General features: G+C 39.2%; 1 long non-coding RNA gene across 1 annotated transcript; it reads right to left on the bottom strand.

The window, feature by feature from the left end:
* Positions 1 to 1,189: 1,189 nt before the first annotated feature.
* Positions 1,190 to 11,127, bottom strand: LOC119873435. The gene is made up of 3 exons (XR_005364070.1): positions 11,020 to 11,127; positions 7,001 to 7,104; positions 1,190 to 2,072 (listed from the first exon to the last, which is right to left on the bottom strand). It is a non-coding gene; the product is annotated as an uncharacterized LOC119873435 (long non-coding RNA).
* Between the last annotated feature and the right edge of the window lie 4,127 nt (positions 11,128 to 15,254).

Raw genomic sequence — 15,254 nt, 5'->3', positions numbered from 1 at the left:
TCAGTGAGGAGTCTGCTTTTCCCTCTATCCCTCCCCCCTGCTCATTCTCTCTCTCTCTCATGCTCACTCTCTCTCAAATAAATACATTTAAATTTTTTGTTTTAAAGATTTTATTTATTTATTTGAGAGAAAGAGAGAGTACATGTACATGAGCAGGGGAAGGAGCAGAGGGAGAGGGAGCCATAAGTGGGACTTGATCCTAAGACCCTGGGATCATGACCTGAGCTGAAAGCAAATGGTGCTTAACTGACAGAGCCACCCAAGCACCCCTCAAAAAAATATTTAAAAAAGAATAACAGCGTACTTTCTTAGCATGATAAAGAATGTCAGAAACCAACAGCCAATATTAATTTCAAAATATTAAAGACATTACCACAGAAATCAGGAACAAGGTAAGAGTATCACCTTTTACGTGTAGTTAAATTGTTCTTAAAATTCTAAACTAATGCAATAGGAAAAAGAAATAAAATGTATAAAAACCCAGGAAAAGGCGACAATGCTTAGAAGAATAAATGCCCACTAAAATATTAAGGCAACAAAAAAACATAAAGTAAATATGTTCCATTATTCTATTAATTCTATTTCTCAGAGGTAACTAACCATCTTCAATAGACCCTTTTCTATGTATATTTCTGAGTGTAGATACATGAATTTTAAAGATTTTGTTTATTTATTTGAGAGAGAGAGCACAAGTGTAAGCAGGAACAGAGGGAGAGAGAGAAAGAATCTCAAGCAGAATCTGCACTGAGTGTGCAGCTGAAGTGGGCTTGATTTCACAACCCTGAGATCTTGACCTGAGCTGAAACCAAGAGCCAGATATGTTACTGAGACACCCATGAGCCCTTATATATGGATTTTAAAAAATAAAATTGAGATCATACTATATTATTCTGCAACATATTTTCTAAACTTAGCAAAATAGCATGGACAGAATTCCAAGCAAAATAGCATGGACAGAGTTCCAGGTTGCTACTAGCAATCTACCTTATTGTCAATGGCTGCTCAGTATTTCATAGTATAAATGTAGTATAATTTAACTAACTGTATCCTACTGATTAATTTTAATTGTTTTACTATTTTTAATAAATTTTTAAAGATCTTATTTATTTATTCATGATAGACATAGAGAGAGACAGAGAGAGAGAAAGAGAGAGAGAGAGAGGCAGAGGGAGGAACAGGCTCCATGTCGGGAGCCCAACGTGGGCCTCGATCCCGAGACTCCAGGATTGCACCCTGGACCAAAGGCAGGCGCTAAACCAGTAAGCCATCCAGGGATCCCTTGTTTTACTATTTTAAAAAATGCTTCAATGAATACCTTTATACATACATCTTTGTTCACTTGTGAAAGATGGTCTTTAAGAATTGAAATTACTGGGCAGCCCGGGTAGCTCAGAGGTTTAGTGCCACCTTCAGCCCAGGGCCTGACCCTAGAGCCCCAAGATCGAGTCCCACGTTGGGCTCCCTGCATGGAGCCTGCTTCTCCCTCTGCCTGTGTCTCTGCCTCTCTCTTTCTCTTTCTCTCTCTCTGTGTGTCTCTCATGAATAAATAAAATCTTAAAAAAAGAATAGAAATTACTAGGTCAAAAGATATGCAATTTAAGATTTTTCACAGATACTCTCAAATTATCCTTCAAAAATACCAACTTAAAAAGTTTGAAAGAATCCATCTATGCATATTCTTAACAACAAAGATATATTATGATATCTTGCAACTTTTGACCATCTGGTTGATAAAAGAAAAAAAGTCATAGATATGAAGGCGATCTGGCTGAGACATCTGTCACCCCATGGATTGCCAGGGTCAATTCAGTTGATAATGGCTGGCTAGGTGGAAGTTCCCTCCTCCCCCATGGTTCCATGTGTATCTCTCCCAAAGTTGTGGACTTGGTTGAAGAAGACGACCTTCCCCAATAAAGGAGAACCATTCATCAGTCTAGGGTATGGGAGTAGCTACACTCCTCTGCTAGAATCTCCAAATAAGCTTGTAAGGTCCATTTGTAGGAGAATGTAGAATAGTCAAGCTTCCAAGACTCCAGACATATCCAAATGATGTGCTGCATGTAGCAGTGTGCCTTTGTTAAAAAAAAAAAAAAAAAAAGTCATGATCTATAGATTGTATGATCACTTACCTGAGGAATAAAACAACAAAATTAAACTATGTCAAGCTTGGGTGGTTTTTTTTTTTTTTAAGTTTTATTTATTTAAGTAATCACTACACCTAACGTGGGGCTGGAACTCACAACCCCTGAGATCAAGAGTTGCATGCTCTTCCAACTGAGCCAATCAGGTACCCCTTAAGTAAGTAAAGTTTAGACTGGAGAGCTGGGTGTGTGTGAAGGAAAATACTCTATACCGGACTATGTATATATTGTATTCTGGAAAGCAATTTTTCATTTTGAATCAAAAACAGTAAAAAAATATGCAATACTTCTGATTGAGCAATCAAAATTGAAGATTTCTTTCCAAGGGAAATAAGGAAATATGCAAAGATTTAGCTACCATAATTTTTACTGAAGCATGGATTATAGCTATGAAAAAATGAAAACAACCTAAATGTCCAAGAAGGGACTATTTAAATAAATGATGATTCATTCATACAGTTGCACACAATACATCCATTAGTATATTGTAGATTAAAATTTGTTGACAATTTCATATTTTTATATCATGCTGCTCAATGAAAAATATCACAAAACAGCATATCAATATGATACCAATATAAATATATATAGGTACCTCTAAATTATCCATCAAATTAATTTTGGTCAAATTTAGTCTTCTAAAGGTAAATTATTTTTGAAGTCCAAGTCAAAACATCAATTCAAATGTAAGCTTAGCACCTGACATCCCAGCTAAGTTACCAGGAGTGGATGCAAATATAAAACTCAAGATAATCCTGACATAAAAATAAATGCCTGTTCTGGGACCTTACAATGAGACTCCTTAATGAAATTAAGAGCTATTTGAATAACTTCTCTCTGTCGTTTTACAAAGATCACAAGCTTTGCCAGGGTATCTCAGGATTGTTTTAAGTGTCCCTGGGGACTCTGGGAACCCTGGGAACTGCATATTGCACCTGTCATTTAGATGCTTATCCACTGGTTGGAAGGAATCCAAACAAGATGCTTTCAGCCAAACATTGCAGTGTCCCCAGCAAAAAGGAGGGCCAGTGTTTGCTCTGTGACAATTCACTGTTTTCCCAAACCATGAATCAGCCCCATTGTCCCACTTGCTTCTTTGCATCATTCATTTTGTTCATCAAAGTTAATGACAAAGTCAGGAACATGGCAAAAAACAAAAACAAAAACAAAAACAAAAACAAAAACCCAACCCTGAGATTCTGGGCAAGGAGAACATGAGGCCACAGTATTTAACTCTGCTGTAAAGAAAGAGGATTTCACAGAGGCTGCTTTGGAAAAATGGCTGGAAATATGTCAGAAAGCTAATTTCACAGAGGGCATCTAATTTACAAAATAATACTTGGTAATTGATCATCATTTTTTATCCCGAAGTAAAGGGGTCTCCAAATGTAAATGTATACACATTTTCTGGGCACAATACCATGTCTGACTTTTATTTTCTTCCTCTACTATTGACCTCCCTCCCGCCTTACTTTTTCTCTTGCTCCTCCTCCCTGCTCCTTCCCGGTTGGAAACAAATGATAGTTCAACCTGGATAATACTCTCTTGTCTCATTGTACAAGCTGATGTTCACTCGGCCCAAACCTTTCGAGCAATTTATTTTAGAATAAAAGGCGAAGGAAATTTTGTCTTCTACTTACAGCACCTATTGCCCAAAAGTCAGCTTTACTTTTTTTTTTTTAAGATTTTATTTATTTATTTATGAGAGACACACAGAGACCGAGAGATAGAGAGGCAGAGACACAGGCAGAAGGAGAAGCAGGCTCCATGTAGGGACTCGATCCCGAGTCTCCAGGATCATGGGCGGGGCCGAAGGCGGCACTAAACCGCTGAGCCACCCGGGCGACTTTACTTTTAAATCCCTATAAAACAGTTCAAGGTCATGTCTTTCTACTCCATGATAACTCAATTTACTTCTATTGTATTAGTTAGGAGTCTTTGATTATAAGTAGCTTAAGAAAAAAGGGGCAAAGTTTAAAGGATGGAGAGGCGATTTCACACACTAAAGGACAGGTGTGCAGTGAGACCACTGAAATGTTCGAAACCAGAAACAGTAAAGCAATTGAGTTCCTATGTCTTCCTCCCTACTTCATTCTTTTTTTCTGTGTTTATTTTTCTCTCTGCATATCTGCTTTTATTTCTCTTCTGATTCACTTGATAAGCAGAATATAGCTGCTGTGTATCTCCCAGTTCAAAGGTTAAATGCCAGCCAACTGCAGACTGATGATCTGTTTTTCAGTTTAATCCTAAATTCCCCAAAGAAACAATCTAATCACCACCCTGGGTGATGTGTCCACCTCTGGTACAAACAGCCATGCATGGCCAAGGAGGCAGAATCAGGTGGTAGCAAAATGGCTCCTAAGAGCCCATGCCAATGATGTGATGGATGAATATGCTTCCCAAAGAAAGAGGGATGTCTTAATGGGCTGAAGAAATGACCAAAACCATAAGCCAAATCAGTTTATTGCGTTGATATTTGGACTATTTGGTAACTGATTTTTTTTCTTGCTGAAGCTCAGTAATATTCTAAAGAAAAGATTTTTTTTTTTAGACTTTTATTTATTTATTCATGAGAGACCCAGAGAAGCAGAGATGTAGGCAGAGGGAGATTCAGGCTCTATGCAGGCAGCCTGATGTGGGACTCGATCCCAGGACTGTGGGATCATGCCCTGAGCCAAAGGCAGGTGCTCAACCACTGAGCCACCCAGGTGTTCCTAAAGAAAAGATTTCTAATTGTATTTTTATTGAATAAAGTTTGCATCCCTATGGCCAGTCAATATAGTAGGGATATGTGAGATATGTGACCTCTTCTTATGGGTAATCCAAACAACCATCCTTAAACCAAATCTCTTAGTCTTTCCAGTTTTCAAGGACCAATAAACTCAAAATTAAGCAGTGACTATTGACTTTTGCTGCTAGTGCTCCTGAGTGCTGGGCAGATCTATGGGAATACCTTAGATCTTGGAAAAGGCAGTTCAGTGTTTATTGATTGCCAGTAATGTATTGAACATAGCACCAAAAGCTTTGTCATCTTGACCAAACACTCATCTCCTCTGGGTCTCTTTACTGTAAATAGGAGGAACAATATTGTTATTGCTACCTCATAGGGTTGACTATGGATCAAAATGAGATTATATAACCAGAAGTACTTCATGAACTACAAACAATAGTACAAGTGTATCACCGTATATCCACAAGCCTCACCAGATTTTGGTACAAATGAGTAAAAGAACTTTTGTATATAATATAATATGGAAGTTAAGAATAGGTTGATTTTGGGATGCCTGGCTGGCTCAGCGGTTGAGCACCTTCGGTTCTGGGCGTGGTTCCAGAGTCCCAGGGTCGAGTCCCACATCAGGCTCCCTGCAAGGAGCCTCCTTCTCCCTCTGCCTATGTCTCTTCCTCTCTCTGTGTGTCTCTCATGAATGAATAAAGAAAATCTTAAAAAAAAAGAATAGGTTGATTTTATTAAATGGTGCTGGAACAATTGGATATCAATATGCAAAAAAAAAGGATCTTGATACATATCTTGTGCCATATACGAAAATGAACTTGAAATAAATCATAGACAAGGGCGCCTGCTGGGAGGCTCAGTTGTTTAAACATCTGCTTTCAGCTCAGGTCATGTTCTCAGGGTTCTGGGATCCAGTTCCACATCTGGCTCCCTCTCAACAGAGAGTCTGCTTCTCTCTCTGCCCCTCCCCTTGTTCATGCTTTCTCTCTCTCTCTTTCTCTCTCTCTCTCTCCTTCAAATAAACAAAATATTTTTTAAAAATCCAAACTATATGTTAAAAAAAAAGAAAGAAATAATAGACCTAAATGTAAACCTAAAACTATAGGCCTTCTGGAATAAAAGAGAGGACAAATATTTGTGACTTAAGGTTAGGCAAAATTTTGTAAATGAGAAACAAAAAGTGGGTGAAGCAACTAACTCTTGGTTTTGGCTCAGGTCATGATCTCAGGGTCCTGGGATGGCCCCACATCAGGCTCTGTACTTAACACAAACACATGAACCATAAAATTTAAAAAATGATAAATTAGACTTAAATGAAAACTTCTGCTCTTGAAGAGACAGTTATGAAAACGAAAAGATACAGAATGGGAGAAAATACTTGCAAAACACATATTGATAAAAGATGTGTATCCAGAATATATAAAGAACTCCAGTATTCAATAATATGAAAACAACCCAACTCAAAAATGGACAGGGCAGCCTGGGTGGCTCAGCAGTTTAGAGTGGCCTTCAGCCTAGGGCGTGGTCCTGGGGGCCCAGGATCGAGTCCCACATCGGGCTCCCTGCATGGAGCCTGTTTCTCCCTCTGCCTGTGTCTCTGCCTCTCTCTCTCTCTCTGTGTCTCTCATTAATAAATAAATAAAATCTTTTTAAAAAATGGACAAAAGATTTGAATAGACATTTCACCATATGGAGGCTACCATATAGAAAAAATTTCAACATCATTATCCTTTAGAGATATGAAAAATGAAAACTATAATGTAATGCACTCACATACCTATTAGAATGGCTAAAATAAAAATAAATAAATTGACAATATCCAAATGTTATAGAGGATACTGAATAACTGAAACTCTCATACATGCTGGTGGGAATGCAAAACTGGTAGTTTCTTGCAAAATGGGTCATTTAAAGTAGTTAAGCGTTCATTACCATATAACCCGCAAATTCTACTCTGAGGTATTTATTCGGAGATATCAAAGCACATTTGCTCACAGAGAGCTGTATGCAAATGTCTATAGCAGCACTATTCATAATTGCCAAAACCAGAAAACAAATCAAATGTCCATGTACTGGTGAATAAATAAATACATGTCATATATCCACATAATGGAATACTACTCACCTATTAAAAGGAGCAAATTATTGATACACTGACATAGATGAATCTCCAATAAACTGTGCTGAATGAAAGAAGCCAGGCTCCAATGATTCCAATTGTATGACATTCTGGAAAAGTCAAAAGTATAGGGATAGGAATCAGATCAGCAGTTGCCAGATGTAATGAATTTGGGATGAACTACAAAGGAGTCTTTTTAGGATAATGGAACTATTCTCTATGTTGATTGTGGTGGTAGTTATACAATCCATGTGTTGGGAAAAAAACATCATAAAACTGTACACTTAAAAATTGAATTTTACTGGGACGCCTGGGTGGCTCAGCGGTTGAGCATTGGCCTTCAGCTCAGGGCATGATCCTGGGGTCCTGGGATCAAGTCCGACATCGGGCTCCCTGTATGGAGCCTGCTTCTCCCTCTTCCTGTGTCTGCTTCTCTCTCTCTCTGTGTGTGTGTCTCTCATGAATAAATAAAATCTTTTTTTAAAAATGAATTTTATTGAGTGTAAATTATTCCTTAATAAACCTGACTTAAAAAAAGATTTTATTAATTTATTTGAGATAGAGTAATAGAGAGCTGGGGTGGGGGCAGAGGGAGAGGGAGAAACAGACTGCCCACTCAGCAGAGAGCCTGATTTGGGGCTGGATCCCAAGACCCTGGCTCCCTAAACCTGAGTTTTATTTATTATTTAAACTGCTAAGCCACCGAACCACTGAGCCACTCAAGCTGCCCCTAAACCTGATTTTTAGAAAAAGAAAACAGTATGGCAGTTTCTCAGAAAGTTAAACATAGGGCACCTGGGTGGCTCAATCAGTTAATTGTCTGACTCTTGGTTTCAGCTCTAGTCATAATCTTGGGCTCATGGGATCGAGCCCTGCATGGGGCTCTGAGCTCAGTGGGGAGTCTGTTTCTCTCCCTCTGCCCCTCTCCCTGTTCATGTGCTCTCTCTCTCTGTCTGTCTCTCAGATAAAAAGGAATAAATCTTTTTTTTTGTTAAGCATAAAATTAGCATAAGATCTACTAGTTCCACCTGTAGGTATTTGCCCAAAAGAAGTGAAAGCAGGGATTCAGACAGATACAGCAGCATTACTCATATAGCCAAAAGGTAGAACAACCCAAATGTCCATCAAAAGATGCGGGAATTAACAAAATGTGGTACATACAATAGCATATCATTCAACCATAAAAAGGAAGGAAATTCTGACACAGGCTACAACATGGGTGAATCTTGAAAACAGGCCAAGTGAAGGAAGCTACACACAAAAGGAAAAATATTGTAGGATTCCACTTATACGAGATCTCTAGAATAGGCAAATTGATAGAGACAGGAAGTAGAATAGTGGTCACCAGTGGCCAAGGGAGAGAGGAATGGGGAGTTATTGTTTAATGGGTACATGGTTTCTGTTTGGAGTAATGAAAAAGTCCTGGAAATGGACAGTGGTAATGGTTACACAACACTGTGAATGTACTTAATGCCATTGAATTGTCCACCTCAGAATCATTTAAATGGTAAATTTTATGTTATTTTTTACCACAACTTTTTTTTTTTTTGAGAGAGAGAGAGTGCATGTGTGCACACAAGTGATGAAGGGCAGAGGGAGAGAGAGAATTTTTTTTTTTTAATTTATGATAGTCACACACACACAGAGAGAGAGGCAGAGACACAGGCAGAGGGAGAAGCAGGCTCCATGCACCGGGAGCCCGACGTGGGATTCGATCCCGGGTCTCCAGGATTGCACCCTGGGCCAAAGGCAGGCGCCAAACCGCTGCGCCACCCAGGGATCCCCAAGAGAGAGAGAATCTTAAGCAGGCTCCATGCCCAGTGTGGAGCCCAACACACAGCTCCATCCCATGACCCTGAGATCATGACCTGAGCTGAAATCAAGAGTTGGATGCTTAACCTACTGAACCACCCAAAAGAAGGCCACCCCTCTTTTACCCCAACTACTAAAAAAGAATGCAGGTGGAGCTGGGTTTGAATTCTGACTTTGCCATGTACCAGCTATGATTCCTTGGATAAGTTATGTAGATCCACTTGGATATGGTAGTAGCCAGGTTGTGCTACAGTTAAAGCAGCAAAACACCAAAATCTTGGTAGCATAGCAAAGATTAATTTCTCATCCACAGTGTCATCATTGCATTGATATGCAATATGGCGAGGTGAGGGGAACATGGGAGGATCTACTCTAAAATACTCTCAAAGTACCAGGTTGATGGAGCTCTACCACCCTGTATATTAACCCCATCTGGATACCACCCTTTGGGGCACCATGCAAGGAAGGAAAAGAGCTGGAGAGTCATGCACAGCTTAGTCTGCCAGCACTTCTGGCCCCACCCAAGCACAATGGGCTGGGACATGTGAGAGAGCAGATAGAAACTTTTATGAGCAGTACCGTCTCTGCCACACCTCTTGGTGCTTCAGTCTCTCCACTTCTAAAATAAGAACTAGAATTTTAAAAACTGAGGTATAAGTGGCATATAACATTACATTAGTTTCAGATGTACAATGACATAATGATTCAATACTTGTATAACCACAGGAAACTTTCAAGTTCAAGTTGTCATGAGAATAAAATGATACGATGTATGTTAAGCACTTAGTACAGGTAGTGGCCATTCATTAAGATGTTATGTTTACTAAACATAAAAATAGAACTACCTGGGCACCTGGGTGGCTCAGTCTGTTAAGTGAGATCTCTAGAATGGGCAAACTCTTGATCTCAGCTCAATTCTTGATATCAGGGGGGTGAATTCAGGCTCCACATTGGGGTCCACGCTGGGAATGGAGCCTACTTTAAAAAAAAAGAAAAAAATGTACTACTATAGAATCCAGTAATCCTCCTTCTGGGTATATAGCTAAAGGAAATGAAAACAGGTTATCAAAAATATATCTGCACACCTATGTTCATTGCAGAATTATTCTTAATAGCCAAGATTTGCAAACAACTTGAGTGTCCATCTATAGATGAATGGATAAAGAAGATATATACATACCCTATATATACAATGACATACTATTGAGCCATGAGAAAAAAGGAAATCCTGCTAGTTACAACATGTAGAGAGCTTAGAGACATTATGCCCAGTGAGATAAGACAGACAAAGACAAATACTGCTTTACCTGTGAAAGGTAACCGACAAAAACCCTCAAAACAAAACAACCCAGGAATGGAATGGTGGTTACCAAACACTGGGGAATAGTGGAAAGGAGAGATGTTGTTTAAGGGTACATACTTGCAACTAGTAGATAAGTAAATCCCAGAGATCTAATATACAATTAAATACACAAAACTGTATATCAATGCTAAATTTGCTTCAAGCCTCGATCTTAATGTCCCCACCACCAGAAGAAATGATAATTACACATAATAGAGGTCTTAGCTGATAATGGCAATCATTGCAATATAAATGTATGGAATCAGTATGTCGTGTACCTTAAACCGACACAGTGTTATATCTCAATTATATCTCAATTTTAAAAATGTTATGTTCTATCCAGCTCCATAATTTTGTCCTGAAGATCAAGAACAAGGTGTGGAATTACTGGATCTACTTTAGGTGTCTGCCGTTGGCCTTCAACCATTTGCTTCTGTCTCACCAGGGTTGTGCTTTAGTCAGAGCTCTATGGGTTTTAAGAAAAAGAAACCTGCTAGAAATAGATAGCTCAAGTAACATGAAGGTTAGTGTAAAGATAAAGAAATTGGAGAAAAGCTAAAATGAACTAGGAGCCTCATGGAGGGCTGGAGCTCATCATCCTGGAACGACCCCCTTAATCCCTCTGTCATGGTTTATCCCTTTGCTTTTTTCTAGCTCCCTCCCAGCTATCTTCCTCTGGATCTTATTTCTCCCTGACTCCCGTTTGTACATGCTCCCAAACTTGCGACCCTATCCTTGATTCTTCATGGTGTTTCCATTCATTTGGTTACTTTGGACTGACGACTTCCCTCTGTTTTATTTCCTGAGAGAGGACTAGGTTAGGTCAAACTCATCTTTTCCAACTTAACCACAGAAACCACAAATAGCTAACCTGATGTTGGATTGGCTCCCTTTAGAGAAGGCAATTGTCTCTTGACAAATCAACTTTCGTCCTTCCCATTCTCTGGTTCTGTCAGGTGCCTTGCTGATCAAAGGCTGCCAATGAGAGGGGATTATCTGTAAATAGGAGGTGAATGGAACAGGCATCCAAAACTAAGCTTAGTAAAAAGTGAATATTATTAGGGTGCCCAAGAAGCTCAGTCAGTTGGGCATCTGAAACTTCATTTCGACTGGGAGTCATGAGATGGAACCTGGTGTTGGGCTCTGCACTCAGTGGGGAGTTTACTTAAGATTCTTTCCCTCTGTTGACCATTCTCCAACCCCGCTCATACTCGCTGGCTCTCTCTTTCTCTCTCAGATAAATAAATAAATCTTTTTTTTTTTAATGAATATTATCTGGGATGCCTGGGTGGCTCAGTTGATAGGGCATCTATCTACCTTTGGCTCGGGTCATAGTCCTAGGGTCCTGGGATCGAGCCCCACACTCTCCCTGCTAAGTGGGAAGTCCTGCTTCTCCCTCTGCCTCTATCTACCACTCCTCCTACTTGTTCTCTCTCTCTCTCTCTCTCTGTCAAATGAATGGATAAAATCTTTTTTTTAAGTATTATCATAAAAATCTATCATGCTAATTTGATACGCAAAACAATGGTATTCCATTTTAATTTACATTTTGTATTAGGGAAATTGAACATTCCCCCTTCTGCATATTTGTAATCATTTTTTTGGTGTTGTTTATTTGTTGATGTTCTTGGTGAATTTTTCTACTGCTGTTTCTACCTTGTTTTAAATTTTTAAAAATGTTTTAAATTTTTATTTAAAAGGTTTTATTTATATACTTGATATAGAGAGAATTCGCACACGCATACACAAGCACAGGGAGCAGCAGAGGGAGAGGGAGAAGCAGGCTCCCAGCTGAGCAGAGACATCCATGTGGGACTTAATCCCAGGACCCTGGGATAGTGACCTGAGCTGAAGGCAGATGCTTAACTGGCTGAGTTACCCAGATGCCCCTGAATTTTTTTTTAAAGATTTATTTATCTTAGAGAGAGAGAAAGAGAGTGTGTGTGGGGTGGGCAGGGGAAAGGACAGAGAGAGAAGGAGAGAAACAGTCTCAAGCAGACTCCCTGCTGAGTGCAGAGATTGCTGGGGCAGGGTTCTATTTGCTGACCCTGAGATCACTACCTGAGCTGAAATCAAGAGTTGGATGCTTAACTGACTAAGCACCCAGGTACCCCTCTACCTTTTCCTTGTTGATTAGTAAAAGGCTATTAACCATTTGTCTATTGCATATATTTGTCATTTGTATATTAATCTTGTATGAATGTGTTGGGAGTTGGCATAAAGAAGGCTTTATGTTTGGGGTTTTGGTTTCTGTTTTTTTGTAAAGAACTGTTATCTTTTCTTTCATGTTCTCTATCCTTAGGGTCTTATTTAGAAAGTCTTTCTGGAGTGCCTAGATGGTGCACTCATTTGAACATCTGACTCTTGGTTTCAGCTCAGATCATGATCTCAGGGTCAGAAGATCAAGCCCCAAGACGGGGTCTACACTTGGCTTGGATTCTGCTTAAAATTCTTTCTCCCTCTCCCTCTGCTCCTCCCCCCACCCCACTATCTCTCTCCCTCTTTCTCTAAAATAAATAAATAAATCTTAAAAAAATTGAAAGTCTTCCTGCTCCCCAAGACTATAATAATACTCATTTATTTTCTTTCTGGAACATTTATGATTTCATTTTGTACATTACTTTGCATGGGGCAGAAATAATAATAGCTAAGATTTATGAGGCACATTTTGTGTGATAGATACCATGTTTTCTTTATTATTATTATTATTATTTTTTTTTTTTTTGGAGAGAGAATATGTGCAAGGAGGGTGGGGGGATAGAAGGAAAGGGTGAGAGAGAGAGAATCTCAAGCAGACTCCCTGCTGAGTGCAGAGCCCAACATGGGACTCAACCCCAGGACCCTGAGATCAAGACCTCACCTGAAATTAAGTCAGATGCTCGACTGACTGAGCCACCCAGGTGCTCCTCATTTTATTTTATTTTATTTTATTTTATTTTATTTTATTTTATTTTATTTTATTTTATTTTATTTTATTTTATTTTTATTATTTATTCATGAGAGACACAGAGAGAGCCAGACATAGGCAAAGGGAGAAGTAGGCTCCCTGCTGGGAGCCCAATGCGGGACTCGATCCCAGGACCCCAGGATCACAACCTGAGCCAAAGCCAGATGCTCAACTGCTGAGCCACCCATGCGACCCATGTTTTATTTATTTTTTAAAAAAATATTTTATTTATTTATTTGAGAGAGAGAGAGAGCATTAGCAAGGAGAGGGGGAGAGGGGGAAGCAGGCTCCCCACTGATCAGAGAGCTTGATGCAGGGTTCGATTCCAGGACCCTGAGATCACCACCTGAGCTGAAGGCAGACACTTAACAGACTGAACCACCCAGGTGGCCCTACTTTATTTTTATTTTTTTAGAAAGAGAGTATCTTTTAACACCCACTACCTTTTTATATCCTCACATTCATATAGTTACTTTAATTATCTTTTTTTTAAATATAGGAGAAAAGAAGCTTAGGGAGGTTAAGTATCTTGTCTGCAATTACACAGCTATCCAGTGGCAAAACTGGCATTCATACCTAAATCTATCTATTCACAGAGGTCTCAATTATTTCTGTATGTATTTTCTAACTTACCCCCAAATCATTAGTCAATTTTTCAAATACATTTTGTTGTAAAATTCAGCAGTTCCCTCACTGATAGGAATGCCACTCTTACCATCAAATAGTTTTTGCTAAGTTCTTGGGTCCATTTTTTCCTATATTTTTTGTTCTATTGATTCTTCCGTCTATCCCTGCTCCAGTAATATACTGTTCTAGCGACTGCTGTATTATTTATACATTCTACCATCTGATAGGCCAGGTCATCACTAGATGCTCTTCTTTTTCTTTTTTTTTCTTTTTTTAAGATTTTATTTATGTATTCATGAGAGACTCAGAGAGAGGCAGAGTCACAGGCAGAGGGAGAAGCAGGCTCCATGCAGGGAGCCTGACGTAGGGCTCGATTCAGGGTCTCCAGGATCACACCCTGAGCTGAAGGCGGCGCTAAACCGCTGAGCCACCCGGGCTGCCTGATGCTCTTCTTTTTCAGTTTTTTTTTTTTTTTTAACTTTTCTTCACTGTTCATTCTTTCAGAAAAACTTTAGAATTATATGGCTGAGTCCCCATGAAATACCACTGAGATATTTGCTGAAAATATTGGTGGCTAGGGATGCCTTGCATACTGAGAGTAGAGTTCATCAGTTTCCTCAGTTCATAGTGAGCATGAACTATGTAAGGCCTTTTGCTTATTTTAACCCTCCCTTATTCTCAGTTTACATTCCGTTTCCCCTCCAACACAAAACACTCACAGTTATGTGTCTGAAATGCACCCTTGGATGTGTATGTGTTCTTGTAAAATACATACTGCTGTTTTGTGCAGATGTTTTAAACTTACATAATAGTAATAGTCTAAGGATCTTTTTATTTCTTTGCTCAATACTGATTTTATGACCTGTTAGTGCTGCTGCATGTACAGCTAGCTCATAGTTCCACTGCTGAGGAGCACAGGATGCACCCAAGTATTTCACAAGTGACAGATACCTTGGATGTCCCCAACTCCTCATTTTCACAATAGAGTTGCAGTGAATACCTGTGCATGGTTTCTTATGGACCTGATAACTCTCTGGAGTACATATCCTGGACTGGAGCTGCTGGTTGGTGGGTCTACATCCTTGACGTCCTCATTTCTGCCAGATTGCCTTCCAGAACATCTGTACCAGTTTGCACTCTGATAATGACACAAGAGGATTTTCATTCTCTGATTCTCCCCATCTCTTACTGTTTTCTAACTCTCTAGTTTTAGCCCCTGAAAGGTATAAAATGACATCTCATTTTAATTGCATTTTATTGATTACCAGGGAGTTTGAATGTCTTTTCTTATTCTTATGAATCATTTACATTTGCCCATCTATGAGTTACCTATTTACAGCCTTTGCCCATTTTTCTAGTGGGTTTTCTGTTCTTTATTCTGTGTTCTTTCATCTGTCACATATAGATATTCAATTCCCTGGAGTAGTAGGTGATAGGAATCATACTTTATTTTTCTCCAAATAGTGAGATGGTTTTCCTGACAACGTCTACTGAATAATTCATCCTTTCCATATTGACTCATCTTTATCTTA

Source organism: Canis lupus, chromosome 9 (assembly GCF_011100685.1).
Source record: "Canis lupus familiaris isolate Mischka breed German Shepherd chromosome 9, alternate assembly UU_Cfam_GSD_1.0, whole genome shotgun sequence".
Classification (NCBI taxonomy): Eukaryota; Metazoa; Chordata; class Mammalia; order Carnivora; family Canidae; genus Canis; species Canis lupus.
The sequence above is the reverse complement of the archived record's forward strand: the minus strand, read 5'-3'. Positions and strand labels throughout refer to the sequence as shown.